This window comes from Musa acuminata, chromosome BXJ1-1 (assembly GCF_036884655.1).
Source record: "Musa acuminata AAA Group cultivar baxijiao chromosome BXJ1-1, Cavendish_Baxijiao_AAA, whole genome shotgun sequence".
NCBI classification, from domain to species: Eukaryota; Viridiplantae; Streptophyta; class Magnoliopsida; order Zingiberales; family Musaceae; genus Musa; species Musa acuminata.
In genome coordinates this window covers 26993340-27008551 of record NC_088327.1, presented here as the reverse complement: position 1 = coordinate 27008551, position 15212 = coordinate 26993340, and the positions used below count along the sequence as shown (strand labels likewise).

The 15212-nt window shown below is 51.2% G+C and overlaps 15 non-coding genes and 1 pseudogene across 15 annotated transcripts; all 16 read right to left on the bottom strand.

Annotated features, from left to right (window-relative positions):
- Positions 1-7827: 7827 nt before the first annotated feature.
- On the bottom strand, positions 7828-7942 carry LOC135592607 (5S ribosomal RNA; annotated as a pseudogene).
- Positions 7943-8292: 350 nt separating this feature from the next.
- Positions 8293-8411, bottom strand: LOC135590493 (5S ribosomal RNA). The gene has a single exon (XR_010477906.1). It is a non-coding gene; the product is annotated as a 5S ribosomal RNA (ribosomal RNA).
- Positions 8412-8761: 350 nt separating this feature from the next.
- LOC135593811 (5S ribosomal RNA) lies at positions 8762-8880 on the bottom strand. Its single transcript, XR_010479833.1, has one exon. It is a non-coding gene; the product is annotated as a 5S ribosomal RNA (ribosomal RNA).
- A 350-nt stretch (positions 8881-9230) lies between these two features.
- LOC135592998 (5S ribosomal RNA) lies at positions 9231-9349 on the bottom strand. The gene has a single exon (XR_010479323.1). It is a non-coding gene; the product is annotated as a 5S ribosomal RNA (ribosomal RNA).
- A 349-nt stretch (positions 9350-9698) lies between these two features.
- On the bottom strand, positions 9699-9817 carry LOC135593467 (5S ribosomal RNA). The gene has a single exon (XR_010479610.1). It is a non-coding gene; the product is annotated as a 5S ribosomal RNA (ribosomal RNA).
- Positions 9818-10076: 259 nt separating this feature from the next.
- LOC135592995 (5S ribosomal RNA) lies at positions 10077-10195 on the bottom strand. Its single transcript, XR_010479322.1, has one exon. It is a non-coding gene; the product is annotated as a 5S ribosomal RNA (ribosomal RNA).
- Positions 10196-10545: 350 nt separating this feature from the next.
- LOC135593807 (5S ribosomal RNA) lies at positions 10546-10664 on the bottom strand. The gene has a single exon (XR_010479832.1). It is a non-coding gene; the product is annotated as a 5S ribosomal RNA (ribosomal RNA).
- A 350-nt stretch (positions 10665-11014) lies between these two features.
- LOC135592992 (5S ribosomal RNA) lies at positions 11015-11133 on the bottom strand. The gene has a single exon (XR_010479321.1). It is a non-coding gene; the product is annotated as a 5S ribosomal RNA (ribosomal RNA).
- Positions 11134-11483: 350 nt separating this feature from the next.
- Positions 11484-11602, bottom strand: LOC135593804 (5S ribosomal RNA). Its single transcript, XR_010479831.1, has one exon. It is a non-coding gene; the product is annotated as a 5S ribosomal RNA (ribosomal RNA).
- A 350-nt stretch (positions 11603-11952) lies between these two features.
- Positions 11953-12071, bottom strand: LOC135590482 (5S ribosomal RNA). The gene has a single exon (XR_010477895.1). It is a non-coding gene; the product is annotated as a 5S ribosomal RNA (ribosomal RNA).
- Positions 12072-12421: 350 nt separating this feature from the next.
- Positions 12422-12540, bottom strand: LOC135592048 (5S ribosomal RNA). Its single transcript, XR_010478819.1, has one exon. It is a non-coding gene; the product is annotated as a 5S ribosomal RNA (ribosomal RNA).
- A 350-nt stretch (positions 12541-12890) lies between these two features.
- LOC135590471 (5S ribosomal RNA) lies at positions 12891-13009 on the bottom strand. The gene has a single exon (XR_010477884.1). It is a non-coding gene; the product is annotated as a 5S ribosomal RNA (ribosomal RNA).
- A 350-nt stretch (positions 13010-13359) lies between these two features.
- On the bottom strand, positions 13360-13478 carry LOC135590803 (5S ribosomal RNA). The gene has a single exon (XR_010478214.1). It is a non-coding gene; the product is annotated as a 5S ribosomal RNA (ribosomal RNA).
- A 350-nt stretch (positions 13479-13828) lies between these two features.
- On the bottom strand, positions 13829-13947 carry LOC135592986 (5S ribosomal RNA). Its single transcript, XR_010479317.1, has one exon. It is a non-coding gene; the product is annotated as a 5S ribosomal RNA (ribosomal RNA).
- Positions 13948-14297: 350 nt separating this feature from the next.
- On the bottom strand, positions 14298-14416 carry LOC135593802 (5S ribosomal RNA). The gene has a single exon (XR_010479828.1). It is a non-coding gene; the product is annotated as a 5S ribosomal RNA (ribosomal RNA).
- A 350-nt stretch (positions 14417-14766) lies between these two features.
- Positions 14767-14885, bottom strand: LOC135590460 (5S ribosomal RNA). Its single transcript, XR_010477873.1, has one exon. It is a non-coding gene; the product is annotated as a 5S ribosomal RNA (ribosomal RNA).
- Between the last annotated feature and the right edge of the window lie 327 nt (positions 14886-15212).

The window sequence follows — 15212 nt, the reverse complement described above, 5'->3', positions numbered from 1 at the left end:
GAGGACAGACAGGTCCAATGGATTGGATTCCCCTGTATCGTCTGGGGACTACGGCGTAGTGGCCTAGTACTTCCATAGTCGATGAGTCGAGTGAATTATTACAGAGATAATAATTCACTAAGTTAGAAGGAGTTCTGACAGGTATGACTCACGGCCAGCTCGATATTGGGCCTAGAGGGTCACACACATATGGTAGGCATTGCGATGAGTAGAGGTTCGGATATGAGATATCCGACGGAGCCCTTGTCTTATTGGATGCAGATCCAATACCCACTAGGGAAAGGACCCATTAGGGTTTTGACACGGGATCTCTATAAATAGGAGGGATTCACAGCCTCATAGGCTAGAGTCTTTGCTTGCCCTTCCTATTCTCCTCTCCCTCTCCACCTCAGAGTAGGCCTGGAGTTTTGAGGAGCGTCGTCGCAACCCTGCTGTGTGGATCACCGCTAGAGAGGAGGACGCTTGACCTCCTTCACCCTCTCCTAAGGATCTGCGAGGAAACAGGGATATACGATCTCCCTAGGTAACACAATCTTTATACGCAGTTTTGTGTTTTGCGGATTTTTGCGCACCAATCTTCGCACGACGACGAACATCTTTTTGGGAATCGGGGATTTTTGTTTTATTGTTCTTCCGCTGCGCATATGATGTCGCCCCCCAATGATTTCCCAACAGTGGTATCAGAGCCAGGTTGTTCGTGCGAATGATTGGTTTTTGAACTGCGTGTATTGTGTTTAGGAAGAAAATTGACGTCAAAATCGTTGACGCAAAAGCGAGGAAGGGCAGCAACAGTTGCTACCCTCGATCTGCATGCCTGCAGCCACCTGCAGCGGCAGCCGCAGTCGCAGCCAGGCAGCACAGCGCCGGCGCATGCGCAAGCGCTGTGCCTGCAGCAGCCGGCCGGCGGTCTGCTTGCAGCAGGCTTGCTGCTGGCGGGGCTGGCAACCGACGGGCAGAGGCGCCGCAGGGCAGCGGCGCCTGCCGCCGAAAGGAAGCGGCGCCTGCCGCCGCAGGGCAGCGACGCGCGACGCCTGCCGCCGCTGCTCCCGCGGGCGAAACCCCCCCCACAGGGGCGGCCGCCCGGCGGGACAGCACCGCCTGCGGAGGCAGCGGCGCCCGAAAGGGGAGCCCACCCGCAGCGGCATCGCCGCCAGCGGGCGTGCCGCCCGCAGGCGAGGGCAGCGCCCCGCCCCTCGCCGCACAGGCCGCCGCCGGCAGGGTGGCGGCGGCGGCAGCAGCGAAAAGGGGAAAGGGCATTAGGGTTTTCTGGGAAAAAGACAGTTTTGCCCCTCGGAATTTGAGAAATTCCAGTTTCTGTCTTTTGTCCAAATTACGAAAATACCCTTAGCAATTGAGAAATTCCCTACATGTCCCTGATTTCAGAAAAATATTAATTAATTAAAAGGTTTAGTTGATTATTATTTTTATTATTATCTAGTAGTCCTACATGATGATGATTATTTATACATGTGATGTATGATGTGTGGACGGATGATCATGGACCGTGTGATGTGTGTACTTGTGATTATTATTATTGAGGTCTGCGAACCTCCATTATATTTCTCGTTTATTGTCGGGCCTGCGTGCCTATGATTAAGTTGTAATCACATGAGGAGGCACAGCGGGAGCGTGGATGCGATAGCGGGACCCACGAGACGGACGATCGTGATGCATGGAGATGCATCAAGATGTCGACGAAACCGACGAGGACGAGATGGACGATCACAGGGCATGGAGATGCACCGTTGCACACATAGATCTTGATGTGAGTGATTAGGCCTACTGGCTCGGGCCTAATCATATTAGGTTGTGGTCCATGATCATCTGATGTGATTGCTTATACACATACTAGATAAGTATATATATTTGCATGCGATGTAGATATATATTAAATATGTATATGTGTGACATGTCATATTAGGAGACCAAATTATAGAAACATCTCTCGATAATATTAAGTCGGTAAACGTGAGGCAATTAGATTGACCCACGTGGCCTTCCATCGTTATGAGTAGGAACCGAATCCCGGTGTAGGTTGAGTTGGTCGAGTCCCTCGAGACTCACCTATATCGCGATTCGCTATCTTGCTTACGACATAGAGATGTCACCGGTGACCTGAGGACATGGTATGCTTGGTCGAGTCCCTCGAGGGTATATCATCAAATCAGACTCATCTTGTAACGAAGGTGTTGACTTAACCGAGCATCATGGTTGGTCGAGTCCCTCGAGGCCATGGTGATTCGGAGGCCGAACAGGACGGGAATCACAAGGAGTTGTGATCGGTAAGAGTTGTCTACCTTTTAGGCTTAGTGTGATTGGTCGAGTCCCTCGAGGTTACACTAAGACGCTGATTGGATCCTGATCCCCACTAGAAGTCTGCCGGAGACTTCCGTTTCACGTGCTGAGGGTGTCGCGTGACTCGTTAGTAAAATAGTGGGAGCATATTAAGATAGAAGTCCATATCTTGATAGTTTATTTCTTGCAAAATCTGCATGTTATTCATTTTGCTACATCTTTATTTTCAGAAAATGTCGCTTTCAAATCCCTTACGTGGCATACTTGATGTCAACCGCCTCACTGGTCCAAATTATACGGATTGGCTCCGTAACTTGAGAATTGTTCTCACAGCGGAGAAAATCGTGTACGTCCTTGATACAGTGATGCCTACGCCCGAAGAAGGGGCAAGCGAGGATGAGATCGCTCGTTACGTGAAGTACATTGATGACTCCACTCTTGCTCAGTGCTATATGTTGGGCTCTATGACTCCAGAGTTACAAAGACAACATGAAAAGATGGATGCCAGATCCATTCTCCTACATGTCCGTAAATTGTTTGAGGAACAGGGAAGGACTCAACGATATGAGATATCCAAGAGCCTTTTCCGCGCTAGGATGACTGAGGGGACACCGGTTCAGAACCATGTCCTAAAGATGATTGAGTGGATAGAGAAACTCACAGGTCTAGGAATGGTCCTAGAGGATAACTTGTGTGTGGACATTGTGCTTCAGTCCCTACCAGATTCCTTTTCACAGTTCATAATGAATTTTAATATGAACAAGCTTGAGGTGACTCTCCCAGAGCTCCTCAATATGTTGAGGGAGGCAGAGAGTACTATTAAGAAAGAGAAGCCAGTTCTCTACACTGGTGAGACCAGAAAGAAAAGGAAAGCAGAAAGGTCCCTTAAGAAGGGAAAGGGCAAGGGCAAACAAGGTAAAGCAAAGGTTGCTAAGAAAGACCCAACAAAGGACAAAGGCCAGTGCTTCCACTGTGGTAAAGATGGGCACTGGAAGAGAAACTGCAAAGAGTACCTTGCAGAAAGGGCGAAACAAAAGCTTGATGAAGCTTCAGGTACATTCATGATCAGTCTCCATTTTGTCAGACTCTTATGATAACACATGGGTATTAGATACCGGTAGTGCTTATCATATATGCAATTCGTTGCAGGTTCTGGCAAGGCCTAGGAGACTAGAGAGAGGCGAGATGGACCTAAAGATGGGTAATGGAGCAAAAGTTGCTGTATTAGCTGTTGGCGAGGTCGCTCTACATCTGCCTAGTGGAGCTTTTATTGCATTAGATGCATGTTATTTTGTTCCTTCTATTATCAAAAACATTATTTCCATTTCATGTTTAACAGTTAGTGGATATAAATTTGTTTTTGAGAACAATGGTTGTTCGATATTATTAGATGATAAGATCATCACGAAAGGAACATTGCATAATGGTTTATTTATGTTAGACACCACTCCACATATCATGAATGTAAATGTGTCTAAGAGGAAACGAGATGAGGTGAACAATGCATACCTGTGGCATTGTAGGCTAGGTCACATCCATGGAAGAAGGATTCAAAAGTTGCTAAATGATGGATATCTAGATCCATTCGACTATGTGTCATATGCAACTTGTGAGCCTTGCATTCGTGGAAAACTGACCAACTCTCCATTTAGTGGAACTGGAGAGAGAGCCACTGAGTTGTTGGAACTCATACATAGTGATGTATGTGGACCCATGTCAACTCATGCCATTGGAGGTTACTCCTACTTCATTACATTTACTGATGATTTCTCAAGGTATGGATATGTGTACTTAATGAAGTACAAGTCCGAGGCCTTTGAGAAATTCAGAGAGTATAAGAATGAGGTGGAGAACCAGACTGGAAAGAGTATCAAAACTCTTCGATCAGATCGAGGAGGTGAGTACTTAAGTACAGAGTTTACTCACTTCCTCAAGGACCATGGGATATTATCCCAATGGACACCTCCTTATACACCTCAGCTCAATGGTGTCTCTGAAAGGAGAAATCGTACATTATTAGATATGGTACGGTCCATGATGAGTTTCGCTGACCTACCCATCTCATTCTGGGGATATGCCCTAGAAACCGCAGCTTACCTTCTGAACAGAGTTCCAACTAAGTCGGTAGTGTCTACACCATATGAGATATGGAAAGGGAAGAAGCCTGATCTTAAAGTTGTTAAGATTTGGGGCTGTTCTGCCCATGTTAAAAGACACAACCCCGATAAGTTAGAATCAAGGACAGAGCGATGCAAATTTGTGGGATACCCCAAGGAAACTTGTGGGTATTATTTCTATCATCTCGAGGACCAAAAGGTCTTTGTAGCTAAGAGAGCAGTGTTCCTTGAGAAGGAACACATTCTTGGCGGAGACAGTGGGAGAATGATAGAGTTGAGCGAAGTTAGGGAACCAAGCTCAAGCACCACTCTACAGCCCGAGTCTGTTCAGGTACCTAATACACAAGTATCAACTTTACGCAGGTCTGATAGAGTATCCCATCCTCCTGAGAGATATGTGGGACATATTAGAGCAGAGGATGTAGAGGATATTGATCCTCAGACCTACGAGGAGGCTATTATGAGTATAGACTCCGGGAAGTGGAAAGAAGCCATGAATTCTGAGATGGATTCTATGTACTCCAATAAGGTTTGGAACCTAGTTGATGCACCCGAAGGTATTGTACCCATCGGTTGCAAGTGGATCTTTAAGAAAAAGATCGGAGTAGATGGAAAGGTAGAGACCTATAAAGCAAGGCTAGTGGCTAAGGGGTATCGTCAAAGGCAAGGTGTTGACTACGACGAAACTTTCTCACCCGTAGCAATGCTAAAATCCATCAGAATTCTATTGGCTATTGCAGCACACTATGATTATGAGATCTGGCAGATGGATGTGAAAACCGCATTCCTCAACGGGAACCTGGAGGAGGAGGTGTATATGATGCAACCTGAGGGATTCGTGTCCAAGAACTGCCCAGATAAGGTGTGTAGGTTGCTTAGATCCATTTATGGACTAAAGCAAGCTTCCCGAAGTTAGAACATAAGATTTGATGAGGCAATCAGATCTTATGACTTCGTTAAGAACGAAGATGAGCCTTGTGTGTACAGGAAGGTAAGAGGGAGCGCTATCACCTTTTTGGTGTTATATGTGGATGACATCCTCATCATTGGGAATGACGTAGGAATGCTATCCACAGTAAAGACTTGGTTATCTAGACACTTCTCCATAAAGGACTTAGGGGAAGCATCTTATATCTTGGGGATTAGAATCTATAGAGATAGATCCAAGAGGATGCTTGGCTTGTCCCAGTCCAGGTACATAGTAACCATTGTCAAAAGGTTTGGCATGGAAAATTCCAAAGGGCAAACATGAATATGATACCTTATGCTTCAGCAATAGGGTCTATCATGTATGCCATGCTATGTACTAGGCCTGATATAGCGCATGCTCTGAGTGTCACGAGCAGGTATCAGGCGGATCCAGGCTTGGAGCACTGGAAAGCAGTAAAGTGTATCCTTAAGTACTTGAGAAGGACTAAGGATCTTTTACTAGTATATGGAGGCAATAGCCTTAAGGTTGAAGGCTACACTGACTCAAGTTTTCAGTCTGATGTCGATGATAGCAAGTCGAATTCAGGATATGTGTTTACCTTGAATGGAGGAGCAGTGTGCTGGAAGAGTTCCAAGCAAGATACCACTGCTGACTCGACCACAGAGGCGGAGTACATTGCTGCATCAGATGCAGCAAAGGAGGGAGTCTGGGTGAAGAAGTTCATCACAGATTTGGGAGTCGATACAGATAGCGACAAGTCGACTTCCTTATATTGCGACAACTATGGGGTGATTACTCAAATAAGGGAACCCGGGTCTTATCAGAAGTGTTCTGAGGAGGTTCCAGCTTATAAGAGAGATCGTGACCCGAGGAGATGTAGCAGTGGAAAGAGTTCCATCCGAAGATAACATTGCAGATCCACTGACAAAGCCGTTGTCTCAGATTGTCTTTGAGCGTCACAGGGGTCTGATGGGGATCAGACACATAGGTGATTGGCTTTAGGTCAAGTGGGAGATTGCTAGTCATAGGTGCCCAGCAAGCCAATCACGTGAGTGATGGCACGTGTGACTTGATACAGAATCTTTTTGCTTATTATATTATGGCGTATATCACTTTATAACTATTGCATAAATGCATATATATTGTGATGTCCTTGGATTTGTGCAATGGGAATCGGATCGTGATGAGATCACGATAATGAGATCGATTCACCTTTAAATACATATCCTAAATAATCCCGGTCATAGGTTACTCGAGAGGGACATCGTGATAACCGGATAGACTGGTGTGCTGTATACCCGTCCATATGATGGATGCAGCTGGTCTCATAGCTGCTCGTGTAGGGACACTAGGGATACAGTACAGGTGCTCATTGGAGAATGAGTTCACTGATTGATCCGCTTACGGAATGCTGGATGGTTGATGATGCCTTATTGTCAGACAGCGATTCCGTAGTCCTAGTGGTGTATCTGGTCCTTAGACTTGAGACACCAAGGATGTCCTGTATGAGTGCTCCACTCTTTGATACCAGACTTATAGGTTTGGCTGTTCCCAGATCTAGTACAGCTGGTCATTGGGAGTGGTAGTCGACCTTACGAGGGCTATTGAGTGTCAATAGAGGATCATCCACTCTCGGCGTCATGAGAGGAATATCCTATGTGTTCTTGCTCAGACAAATCCCTGGCCAGGGTCATTCGGGTTGAGAGAGAAAGAGTTCTCCGGGAGAATCCGATTAGAGCGAGACTCGAGTAGAAACCGTATGGGTCTGACAGCACCATGCTCGATATACGGTCTCTGGGATATTAGATGGATGAGGGACTATAGGTACATGGTAACTGAGGACAGACAGGTCCAATGGATTGGATTCCCCTGTATCGTCTGGGGACTACGGCGTAGTGGCCTAGTACTTCCGTAGTCGATGAGTCGAGTGAATTATTACAGAGATAATAATTCACTAAGTTAGAAGGAGTTCTGACAGGTATGACTCACGGCCAGCTCGATATTGGGCCTAGAGGGTCACACACATATGGTAGGCATTGCGATGAGTAGAGGTTCGGATATGAGATATCCGACGGAGCCCTTGTCTTATTGGATGCAGATCCAATACCCACTAGGGAAAGGACCCATTAGGGTTTTGACACGGGATCTCTATAAATAGGAGGGATTCACAGCCTCATAGGCTAGAGTCTTTGCTTGCCCTTCCTATTCTCCTCTCCCTCTCCACCTCAGAGTAGGCCTGGAGTTTTGAGGAGCGTCGTCGCAACCCTGCTGTGTGGATCACCGCTAGAGAGGAGGACGCTTGACCTCCTTCACCCTCTCCTAAGGATCTGCGAGGAAACAGGGATATACAATCTCCCTAGGTAACACAATCTTTATACGCAGTTTTGTGTTTTGCGGATTTTTGCGCACCAATCTTCGCACGACGACGAACATCTTTTTGGGAATCGGGGATTTTTGTTTTATTGTTCTTCCGCTGCGCATATGATGTCGCCCCCCAATGATTTCCCAACAACCCATCCTAGTACTCCCCTCGCCCAAGCACGCTTAACTTCGGAGTTCTAATGGGATCCGGTGGTTTAGTGCTGGTATGATCGCACCGGTTTCGGGTGCTTCGTCCCTCGCCTATGTGCACGTCGCGGCCGGCGCATCAACGTCCATAGCCTCTTGCCCGTCACGAAATTGTCGGCGCTTTCACGAACGATCAGGAAATCCCTATTGGAAGCTCTCTCGGAGCCCTAGCCCAACGACCGCGTATCGGTCACGGCAAGCTCGCACCGAAACCATCGACACTTTCTCGAACGATCTCGGAATCGCTATTGCGACCACAATCCGGAAAGCTCTTTCCGAGCCCCACGATACTGACTGCGTAGCGGTCACGGCAAATTCCGTGCCCGAAAACAATCGTCTCGGAGGTCTACGGAAGATGTTTCATATCTCGGGAGGCAAAAAGGAGTGCAACACGAGGAATTCCCGGGGGGTCACCCATCCTAGTACTACTCTCACCCAAGCACGCTTAACTTCGGAGTTCTGATGGGATCCGGTGATTTAGTGCTGGTATGATCGTACCGGTTTCGGGTGCTTGGTCCCTAGCCAATATGCACGTCGCGGCCGGCGCATCAACGTCCGGAGCCTCTCGCCCGTCACGAAACCGCCGGTGCTTTCTCGAACGATCACGAAATCCTTATTGCAAGCTCTCTCCGAGCCCTTGCCCAATGACTGCGTATCGGTCACGGCAAGCTCGCGCCGAAACCATCGGAACTTTCTCGAACGATCTCGGAATCGCTATTGCGACCCCAATCCGGAAAGCTCTTTCCGAGCCCCACGATACTGACTGCGTAGCGGTCACGGCAAATTCCGTGCCCGAAAACAATCGTCTCGGAGGTCTACGGGAGATGTTTCGTATCTCGGGATGCAAAAAGAAGTGCAACACGAGGACTTCCCGGGGGGTCACCCATCCTAGTACTCCTCTCGCCCAAGCACGCTTAACTTCGGAGTTCTAATGGGATCCGGTGGTTTAGTGCTGGTATGATCGCACCGGTTTCGGGTGCTTCGTCCCTCGCCTATGTGCACGTCGCGGCCGGCGCATCAACGTCCATAGCCTCTTGCCCGTCACGAAATTGTCGGTGCTTTCACGAACGATCACGAAATCCCTATTGGAAGCTCTCTCCGAGCCCTAGCCCAACGACCGCGTATCGGTCACGGCAAGCTCGCACCGAAACCATCGACACTTTCTCGAACGATCTCGGAATCGCTATTGCGACCACAATCCGGAAAGCTCTTTCGGAGCCCCACGATACTTACTGCGTAGCGGTCACGGCAAATTCCGTGCCCGAAAACAATCGTCTCGGAGGTCTACGGAAGATGTTTCATATCTCGGGACGCAAAAAGGAGTGCAACACGAGGACTTCCCGGGGGGTCACCCATCCTAGTACTACTCTCGCCCAAGCACGCTTAACTTCGGAGTTCTGATGGGATCCGGTGGTTTAGTGCTGGTATGATCGCACCGGTTTCGGGTGCTTCATCCCAAGCCTATGTGCACGTCGCGGCCGGCGCATCAACGTCCGGAGCCTCTTGCCCGTAACGAAACCGCCGGTGCTTTCTCGAACGATCACGAAATCCCTATTGCAAGCTCTCTCCGAGCCCTAGCCCAATGACTGCGTATCGGTCACGGAAGCTCGCGCCGAAACCATCGGCACTTTCTCGAACGATCTCGGAATCGCTATTGCGACCCCAATCTGGAAAGCACTTTTCGAGCCCCACGATACTGATTGTGGAGCGGTCACGGCAAATTCCGTGCCCGAAAACAATCGTCTCGGAGGTCTACGGGAGATGTTTCGTATCTCGGGATGCAAAAAGAAGTGCAACACGAGGACTTCCCGGGGGGTCACCCATCCTAGTACTCCCCTCGCCCAAGCACGCTTAACTTCGGAGTTCTAATGGGATCCGGTGGTTTAGTGCTGGTATGATCGCACCGGTTTCGGGTGCTTCGTCCCTCGCCTATGTGCACGTCGCGGCCGGCGCATCAACGTCCATAGCCTCTTGCCCGTCACGAAATTGTCGGCGCTTTCACGAACGATCAGGAAATCCCTATTGGAAGCTCTCTCCGAGCCCTAGCCCAACGGCCGCGTATCGGTCACGGCAAGCTCGCGCGGAAACCATCGGCACTTTCTCGAACGATCTCGGAATCGCTATTGCGACCCCAATCTCGAAAGCTCTATCTCAGGACGCAAAAAGGAGTGCAACACGAGGACTTCCCGGGGGGTCACCCATCCTAGTACTACTCTCGCCCAAGCACGCTTAACTTCGGAGTTCTGATGGGATCCGGTGGTTTAGTGCTGGTATGATCGCACCGGTTTCGGGTGCATCGTCCCTCGCCTATGTGCACGTCGCGGCCGGCGCATCAACGTCCGGAGCCTCTTGCCCGTCACGAAACCGCCGGTGCTTTCTCGAACGATCACGAAATCCCTATTGCTAGCTCTCTCCGAGCCCTAGCCCAATGACTGCGTATCGGTCACGGCAAGCTCGCGCCGAAACCATCGGCACTTTCTCGAACGATCTCGGAATCGCTATTGCGACCCCAATCCGGAAAGCTCTTTCCGAGCCCCACGATACTGACTGCGTAACGGTCACGGCAAATTCCGTGCCCGAAAAAAATCGTCTCGGAGGTCTACGGGAGATGTTTCGTATCTCGGGATGCAAAAAGAAGTGCAACACGAGGACTTCCCGGGGGGTCACCCATCCTAGTACTCCTCTCGCCCAAGCACGCTTAACTTCGGAGTTCTAATGGGATCCGGTGGTTTAGTGCTGGTATGATCGCACCGGTTTCGGGTGCTTCGTCCCTCGCCTATGTGCACGTCGCGGTCGGCGCATCAACGTCCGTAGCCTCTTGCCCGTCACGAAATTGTCGGCGCTTTCACGAACGATCACGAAATCCCTATTGGAAGCTCTCTCCGAGCCCTAGCCCAACGACCGCGTATCGGTCACGGCAAGCTCGCACCGAAACCATCGACACTTTCTCGAACGATCTCGGAATCTCTATTGCGACCACAATCCGGAAAGCTCTTTCCGAGCCCCACGATACTGACTGCGTAGTGGTCACGGCAAATTCCGTGCCCGAAAACAATCGTCTCGGAGGTCTACGGGAGATGTTTCGTATCTCAGGACGCAAAAAGGAGTGCAACACGAGGACTTCCCGGGGGGTCACCCATCCTAGTACTACTCTCGCCCAAGCACGCTTAACTTCGGAGTTCTGATGGGATCCGGTGGTTTAGTGCTGGTATGATCGCACCGGTTTCGGGTGCTTCGTCCCTCGCCTATGTGCACGTCGCGGCCGGCGCATCAACGTCCGGAGCCTCTTGCCCGTCACGAAACCGCCGGTGCTTTCTCGAACGATCACGAAATCCCTATTGCTAGCTCTCTCCGAGCCCTAGCCCAATGACTGCGTATCGGTCACGGCAAGCTCGCGCCGAAACCATCGGCACTTTCTCGAACGATCTCGGAATCGCTATTGCGACCCCAATCCGGAAAGCTCTTTCCGAGCCCCACGATACTGACTGCGTAACGGTCACGGCAAATTCCGTGCCCGAAAACAATCGTCTCGGAGGTCTACGGGAGATGTTTCGTATCTCGGGATGCAAAAAGAAGTGCAACACGAGGACTTCCCGGGGGGTCACCCATCCTAGTACTCCTCTCGCCCAAGCACGCTTAACTTCGGAGTTCTAATGGGATCCGGTGGTTTAGTGCTGGTATGATCGCACCGGTTTCGGGTGCTTCGTCCCTCGCCTATGTGCACGTCGCGGTTGGCGCATCAACGTCCGTAGCCTCTTGCCCGTCACGAAATTGTCGGCGCTTTCACGAACGATCACGAAATCCCTATTGGAAGCTCTCTCCGAGCCCTATCCCAACGACCGCGTATCGGTCACGGCAAGCTCGCACCGAAACCATCGACACTTTCTCGAACGATCTCGGAATCGCTATTGCGACCACAATCCGGAAAGCTCTTTCCGAGCCCTACGATACTGACTGCGTAGCGGTCACGGCAAATTCCGTGCCCGAAAACAATCGTCTCGGAGGTCTACGGAAGATGTTTCATATCTCGGGACGCAAAAAGGAGTGCAACACGAGGAATTCCCGGGGGGTCACCCATCCTAGTACTACTCTCACCCAAGCACGCTTAACTTCGGAGTTCTGATGGGATCCGGTGATTTAGTGCTGGTATGATCGTACCGGTTTCGGGTGCTTGGTCCCTAGCCAATATGCACGTCGCGGCCGGCGCATCAACGTCCGGTGCCTCTCGCCCGTCATGAAACCGCCGGTGCTTTCTCGAACGATCACGAAATCCCTATTGGAAGCTCTCTCCGAGCCCTAGCCCAACGACCGCGTATCGGTCACGGCAAGCTCGCACCGAATCTATCGACACTTTCTCGAACGATCTCGGAATCGCTATTGCGACCACAATCCCGAAAGCTCTTTCCGAGCCCCACGATACTGACTGCGTGGCGGTCACGGCAAATTCCGTGCCCGAAAACAATCGTCTCGGAGGTCTACGGAAGATGTTTCATATCTCGGGACGCAAAAAGGAGTGCAACACGAGGAATTCCCGGGGGGTCACCCATCCTAGTACTACTCTCACCCAAGCACGCTTAACTTCGGAGTTCTGATGGGATCTGGTGATTTAGTGCTGGTATGATCGTACCGGTTTCGGGTGCTTGGTCCCTAGCCAATATGCACGTCGCGGCCGGCGCATCAACGTCCGGTGCCTCTCGCCCGTCATGAAACCGCCGGTGCTTTCTCGAACGATCACGAAATCCCTATTGGAAGCTCTCTCCGAGCCCTAGCCCAACGACCGCGTATCGGTCACGGCAAGCTCGCACCGAAACTATCGACACTTTCTCGAACGATCTCGGAATCGCTATTGCGACCACAATCCCGAAAGCTCTTTCCGAGCCCCACGATACTGACTGCGTGGCGGTCACGGCAAATTCCGTGCCCGAAAACAATCGTCTCGGAGGTCTACGGAAGATGTTTCATATCTCGGGACGCAAAAAGGAGTGCAACACGAGGAATTCCCGGGGGGTCACCCATCCTAGTACTACTCTCACCCAAGCACGCTTAACTTCGGAGTTCTGATGGGATCCGGTGATTTAGTGCTGGTATGATCGTACCGGTTTCGGGTGCTTCGTCCCTAGCCAATATGCACGTCGCGGCCGGCGCATCAACGTCCGTAGCCTCTCGCCCGTCACGAAACCGCCGGTGCTTTCTCGAACGATCACGAAATCCTTATTGCAAGCTCTCTCCGAGCCCTTGCCCAATGACTGCGTATCGGTCATGGCAAGCTCGCGCCGAAACCATCGGAACTTTCTCGAACGATCTCGGAATCGCTATTGCGACCCCAATCCGGAAAGCTCTTTCCGAGCCCCACGATACTGACTGCGTAGCGGTCACGGCAAATTCCGTGCCCGAAAACAATCGTCTCGGAGGTCTACGGGAGATGTTTCGTATCTCGGGATGCAAAAAGAAGTGCAACACGAGGACTTCCCGGGGGGTCACCCATCCTAGTACTCCTCTCGCCCAAGCACGCTTATATTCGGAGTTCTAATGGGATCCGGTGGTTTAGTGCTGGTATGATCGCACCGGTTTCGGGTGCTTCGTCCCTCGCCTATGTGCACGTCGCGACCGGCGCATCAACGTCCATAGCCTCTTGCCCGTCACGAAATTGTCGGCACTTTCACGAACGATCAGGAAATCCCTATTGGAAGCTCTCTCCGAGCCCTAGCCCAACGACCGCGTATCGGTCACGGCAAGCTCGCGCCGAAACCATCGGCACTTTCTCGAACGATCTCGGAATCGCTATTGCGACCCCAATCCCGAAAGCTCTTTCCGAGCCCCACGATACTGACTGCGTAGTGGTCACGGCAAATTCCGTGCCCGAAAACAATCGTCTCGGAGGTCTACGGGAGATGTTTCGTATCTCAGGACGCAAAAAGGAGTGCAACACGAGGACTTCCCGGGGGGTCACCCATCCTAGTACTACTCTCGCCCAAGCACGCTTAACTTCGGAGTTCTGATGGGATCCGGTGGTTTAGTGCTGGTATGATCGCACCGGTTTCGGGTGCTTCGTCCCTCGCCTATGTGCACGTCGCGGCCGGCGCATCAACGTCCGGAGCCTCTTGCCCGTCACGAAACCGCCGCTGCTTTCTCGAACGATCACGAAATCCCTATTGCTAGCTCTCTCCGAGCCCTAGCCCAATGACTGCGTATCGGTCACGGCAAGCTCGCGCCGAAACCATCGGCACTTTCTCGAACGATCTCGGAATCGCTATTGCGACCCCAATCCGGAAAGCTCTTTCCGAGCCCCACGATACTGACTGCGTAACGGTCACGGCAAATTCCGTGCCCGAAAACAATCGTCTCGGAGGTCTACGGGAGATGTTTCGTATCTCGGGATGCAAAAAGAAGTGCAACACGAGGACTTCCCGGGGGGTCACCCATCCTAGTACTCCTCTCGCCCAAGCACGCTTAACTTCGGAGTTCTAATGGGATCCGGTGGTTTAGTGCTGGTATGATCGCACCGGTTTCGGGTGCTTCGTCCCTCGCCTATGTGCACGTCGCGGTTGGCGCATCAACGTCCGTAGCCTCTTGCCCGTCACGAAATTGTCGGCGCTTTCACGAACGATCACGAAATCCCTATTGGAAGCTCTCTCCGAGCCCTAGCCCAACGACCGCGTATCGGTCACGGCAAGCTCGCACCGAAACCATCGACACTTTCTCGAACGATCTCGGAATCGCTATTGCGACCACAATCCGGAAAGCTCTTTCCGAGCCCCACGATACTGACTGCGTAGCGGTCACGGCAAATTCCGTGCCCGAAAACAATCGTCTCGGAGGTCTACGGAAGATGTTTCATATCTCGGGACGCAAAAAGGAGTGCAACACGAGGAATTCCCGGGGGGTCACCCATCCTAGTACTACTCTCACCCAAGCACGCTTAACTTCGGAGTTCTGATGGGATCCGGTGATTTAGTGCTGGTATGATCGTACCGGTTTCGGGTGCTTGGTCCCTAGCCAATATGCACGTCGCGGCCGGCGCATCAACGTCCGGTGCCTCTCGCCCGTCATGAAACCGCCGGTGCTTTCTCGAACGATCACGAAATCCCTATTGGAAGCTCTCTCCGAGCCCTAGCCCAACGACCGCGTATCGGTCACGGCAAGCTCGCACCGAAACTATCGACACTTTCTCGAACGATCTCGGAATCGCTATTGCGACCACAATCCCGAAAGCTCTTTCCGAGCCCCACGATACTGACTGCGTGGCGGTCACGGCAAATTCCGTGCCCGAAAACAATCGTCTCGGAGGTCTACGGAAGATG